The following is a 5213-nucleotide window of genomic DNA, read 5'->3' as shown; positions in this document are numbered from 1 at the left end:
CAAAGCAGATCTCAGACAAACGAAGATTGCTTCAGAAGAGACGGCTTACACAGGTAGCAGCCCCGACAACCCCGATAACATCGGAAAGAGAGGAGCACGAGACCAGACCAGAGGAGGATAATGGCTCGACTGCACAAGATGAACAACAAGTCCCATACAAAATCCCGGCCAAACTCCCTAAACACAGGGAAGTTGATGAACACTGCGGCTGCGGTTGGCTTCAGATAGTGGTGGGGGCTTAATTATCGCCGAGGGGAGCATGTCCCGGTGGTGTGGCCGAGGATGGAGTGCCTTTTGAAGGGGGTGTTTCTGAATTTGGACCCTTTTTGAGTTGCATGGCCGGATGGGTGTGGTTTTGAAGGGTGTGTCTGTCTGGAGTGCCACCGGCGTTGGTGTGAGGCTGAGGGTGGGCGTTCGGTTCCTGGTTAGGGATAGGGAAAGGGTGAGACTTAGCTTTAGTGCTCGTGCCCCCGATTTTGGTAATGTCTTTTGTCTTTTCTCTTTTTCCTTCTTTTCTCTTTTCTCTTTGCTCTTTTCTCTTATCTCTCCTTTTCTCTTCTTTTCTCTTTTCTCTTTTTTCATATATTGCCTTTTCTCTTTTCTCTTCTTTTCTCTTTTCTTTGTTCCCTTTTCTCTTGTTTCCTCTTTTCGCTTTTCTGTTCTTTTCTCTTTTCTCTTTTCTCTTTTCTCTCTTCTCATTTCTCTTTTCTCTACTTTTCTCTTTTCCCTCCTCTATTCTTTTCTGTTTTCTCGTCTTTTCTCTTTTCTCTTCTTTTCCCTTTTCTCTTTTCTCTCTTCTCTTTTCTTTTTTCTCTTCAATTCACTTTTCTCTTCTTTTCTCTTTTCTCTTCTTTTCTCTTCTCTTTTCTCTTCTTTTCTCTTTTCTCTCCTCTCTTGTTTTCTGTTTTCTCGTCTTTTCTCTTTTCTCTTCTTTTCCCTTTTCACATTTCTCTCTTCTCATTTCTCTTCTATTCTCTTTTCTCTTTTCTCTTCTTTTCTCATTTCTCTGTTCTCTCTTCAATTTTGTCTTTTCTCTTCCTTTCTCTTTTCTCTTCTTTTCTCATTTCTCTTCTTTTGTCTTTCCTCTTTTCTCTTCATTTCTCTTTCCTCTTCTTTTCTGTTTTCTCTTTTCACTTTTCTCTCTTCTCATTTCTCTTCTTTTCTCATTCCTCTTTTATCTTCTTTTATCTTTTCTCTTCTTTTCTCTTTTCTCTTTTCACTTTTCTCTCTTCCCTTTTCTCTTTTCTCTTCTTTTCTCTTTTCACTTCTTTTCTCTATTCCCTTCTTTTCTCTTTTCTTATTTCTCTTCCTTTCTCTCTTCTCTTTTCCCTTCTTTTCTTTTTTCTCTTTCCTCTTTTCTCTTCTTTTCTCTTTTCTCTTCTTTTCTCTTTTCTCTTTTCTGTTCTTTTCTCTTTTCTCTTTTCTCTGCTTTTCACTTTTCTTTTCTCTTTTCTCTTCTTTTATCTTTTCACTTTTCTCTTCTTTTCTCTTTTCTCTTTTCACTTTTCTCTCTTCCCTTTTCTCTTTTCTCTTCTTTTCTCTTTTCACTTCTTTTCTCTATTCCCTTCTTTTCTCTTTTCTTATTTCTCTTCCTTTCTCTCTTCTCTATTCCCTTCTTTTCTTTTTTCTCTTTCCTCTTTTCTCTTCTTTTCTCTTTTCTCTTCGTTTGTGTTTTCTCTTCTTTTGTCTTTTGTCTTTTTCCTTCTTTTCTCTTTCCTCTTTTCTCTTCATTTCTCTTTCCTCTTCTTTTCTGTTTTCTCTTTTCACTTTTCTCTCTTCTCATTTCTCTTCTTTTCTCATTCCTCTTTTCTCTTCTTTTCACTATTCTCATCTATTCTCTTTTCTCTTTTACCTTTTATCTTTTCTCTTAATTTATCTTTTCTCTTCTTTTGTCTTTTCTCTTTTCTCTTCTTTTCTCTTTTCTCTTTTCTCTTCTTTTCTCTTTCCTCTTTTATCTTCATTTCTCGTCTTTTCTCTTCTTTTCTCTTCTTTTCTCTTTTCTCTTTTCTCTTCTTTTCTCTATCCTCTTTTCTCTTCATTTCTCTTTTCTCTTCTTATCTCTTTTCCCTTTTCTGTTGTTTTCTCTTTTCTCTGCTTTTCACTTTTCTTTACTCTTTTCTCTTCTTTTATCTTTTCACATTTCTCTTCTTTTCCATTTTCTCTACTTTCCTCTTTTCTCTTCTTTTCTCTTTTCTCCTTTCACTTTTCTCTCTTCCCTTTTCTCTTTTCTCTTCTTTTCTCTTTTCTCTTCTTTTCTCGATTCCCTTCTTTTCTCTTTTCTCATTTCTCTTCCTTTCTCTTTTCTCTTTTCCCTTCTTTTCTTTTTTCTCTTTCCTCTTTTCTCTTCTTTTCTCTTTTCTCTTCGTTTGTGTTTTCTCTTCTTTTGTCTTTTGTCTTTTTTCTTTTTCCTTCTTTTCTCTTTTCTCTTTGCTCTTTTGTCTTTTCTCTCCTTTTCTCTTTTCTCTTTTTTCGTATATCCCCTTTTCTCTTTTCTCTTCTTTTCTCTTTTCTCTGTTCTCTTTTCTCTTGTTTTCTCTTTTCGTTTTCTCTTCTTTTCTCTTTTCTCTCTTCTCATTTCTCTTTTCTCTTCTTTTCTCTTTTCTCTCCTCTCTTCTTTTCTGTTTTCTCGTCTTTTCTCTTTTCTCTTCTTTTCCCTTTTCTCTTTTCTCTCTTCTCTTTTCTATTTTCTCTTCAATTCTCTTTTCTCTTTTCTCTTCTTTTCTCTTCTCTTTTCTCTTCTTTTCTCTTGCCTCTCCTCTCTTGTTTTCTGTTTTCTCGTCTTTTCTCTTTTCTCTTCTTTTCCCTTTTCACTATTCTCTATTCCTCTTTTGTCTTCTATTCTCTTTTCTCTTCTTTTCTCATTTCTCTGTTCTCTCTTATATTTTCTCTTTTCTCTTCCTTTCTCTTTTCTCTTCTTTTCTCATTTCTCTTCTTTTGTCTTTTCTCTTTTCTCTTCCTTTCTACTTGCTCCTTTCTCTATTCAGTTATCCCTTCTTTTCTCTTATCTCTTCTTTTCTCTTTTCTCTTTTCTCTCTTCTCTTTTCTCTTTTCTCATTTCTCTGTTCTCTTATTTTCTCTTTTCTCTTTCCTCTTTTCTCTTCCTTTCTCTTTTCTCTTCTTTTTTCATTTCTCTTCTTTTGTCTTTTCGCTTTTCTCTTGTTTTCTACTTGCTCCTTTCTCTTTTCTCTCTTCTATTTTCTCTTTTCTCTTCGTTTCTCTTTTCTCGTCTGTTCTCTTTTCTCTTTTCTCTTCTTTTCCCTTTTCTCTTCTATTTTCTTTTCTCGTCTTTTCCCTTTTTTCTTCTTTTCTCATTTGTCTTTTCTCTTTTTTCTGTTTTCTATTTAATCTTCTATTCTCTTCTCTCTTCGATTCTCTTTTCTCTTCTTTTCTCTTTTCTCTTTTCTCTCATTTTCGCTTTTCTCTTCATTTCTCTATTTTCTTTTCTCTCTTCTCAGTTCTCTTTTATCTTCTTTTCTCTTTTCTCTCCTCTCTTCTTTTCTGTTTTCTTGTTTTTTCTCTTTTCTCTTCTTTGCTCTTTTCCCTTTTCTCTCTTCTCTTTTCTATTTTCTCTTCTTTTCTCTTTTCTCTTTTCTGTTCTTTTCTCTTTTCTCTGCTTTTCACTTTTCTTTTCTCTTTTCTCTTCTTTTCTCTTCTCTTTTCTCTTCTTTTCTCTTTTCTCTTTTCACTTTTCTCTCTTCTCATTTCTCTTCTTTTCTCTTTTCTCTTTTCTCATCTTTTCACTATTCTCTTCTTTTCTCTTTTCCCTTTTCTCTTCCTTTCCCTATTCTCTTTTAACATTTCCCTTCTTTTCTCTTTTCTCTTATTTTCTCTTCTTTTGTCTTTTCTCTTTTCTCATTTCTCTTACTTATTCCTTTTCTCTTCTTTTCTCTTTTCTCTTTTCTGTTCTTTTCTCTTTTCTCTTTTCTCTTCTTTTCTCTTTTCTCTGCTTTTCACGTTTCTTTTCTTTTTTTCTCTTCTTTTAGCTTTTCTCTTTTCTCTTCTTTTGTCTTTTCTCTTTTCTGTTCATTTTCTCATTTCTCTTGTTTTCTCTTTTCTCTTCTTTTCTCATTTCTCTTTTCTCTTTTCTCTTCATTTTTCTTATCTCTTCTATTCCCTTTTCTCTTCTTTTCTCTTTTCTCTCTTCTATTTTCTCTTTTCTCTTATTTTCTCTTTTCTCTTTTCTCTCTTCCCTTTTCTCTTTTCTCTTCTTTTCTCTTTTCTCTTCTCTTTTCCTTTCTCTTTTCTCGTCTTTTCTCTTCTTTTCTCTTTTCTCTTCTTTTCTCTTTTCTCCTTTCTCTTCTTTTCTCTTTCCTCTTTTCTCTTCATTTCTCTTTCCTCTTCTTTTCTGTTTTCTCTTTTCACTTTTCTCTCTTCTCATTTCTCTTCTTTTCTCATTCCTCTTTTATCTTCTTTTCTCTTTTCTCTTCTTTTCTCTTTTCTCTTTTCACTTTTCTCTCTTCCCTTTTCTCTTTTCTCTTCTTTTCTCTTTTCACTTCTTTTCTCTATTCCCTTCTTTTCACTTTTCTTATTTCTCTTCCTTTCTCTCTTCTCTTTTCCCTTCTTTTCTTTTTTCTCTTTCCTCTTTTCTCTTCTTTTCTCTTTTCTCTTTTCTGTTTTTTTCTCTTTTCTCTTTTCTCTTCTTTTCCATTTTCTCTACTTTTCTCTTTTCTCTTCTTTTCTCTTTTCTCTTTTCACTTTTCTCTCTTCCCTTTTCTCTTTTCTCTTCTTTCCTCTTTTCACTTCTTTTCTCTATTCCCTTCTTTTCTCTTTTCTCATTTCTCTTCCTTTCTCTTTTCTCTTTTCCCTTCTTTTCTTTTTTCTCTTTCCTCATTTCTCTTCTTTTCTCTTTTACCTTTTATCTTCTTTTCTCTGTTCTCTTATTTTCTCTTTCCTCTTCTTTTGTCTTTTCTGTTTTCTCTTACTTTCCCCTTTTCTCTTCTTTTCTATTTTCTCTTCTTTTCTCTTTTCTCTTTTCTGTTCTTTTCTCTTTTCTCTGCTTTTCACTTTTCTTTTCTCTTTTCTCTTCTTTTCTCTTTTCTGTTTTTTTCTCTTTTCTCTTTTCTCTTCTTTTCCATTTTCTCTACTTTTCTCTTTTCTCTTCTTTTCTCTTTTCTCTTTTCACTTTTCTCTCTTCCCTTTTCTCTTTTCTCTTCTTTTCTCTATTCCCTTCTTTTCTCTTTTCTCATTTCTCTTCCTTTCTCTTTTCTCTTTTC

Source organism: Chiloscyllium punctatum, chromosome 8, assembly GCF_047496795.1.
Source record: "Chiloscyllium punctatum isolate Juve2018m chromosome 8, sChiPun1.3, whole genome shotgun sequence".
NCBI lineage: Eukaryota > Metazoa > Chordata > Chondrichthyes > Orectolobiformes > Hemiscylliidae > Chiloscyllium > Chiloscyllium punctatum.
The sequence above is the reverse complement of the archived record's forward strand: the minus strand, read 5'-3'. Positions refer to the sequence as shown.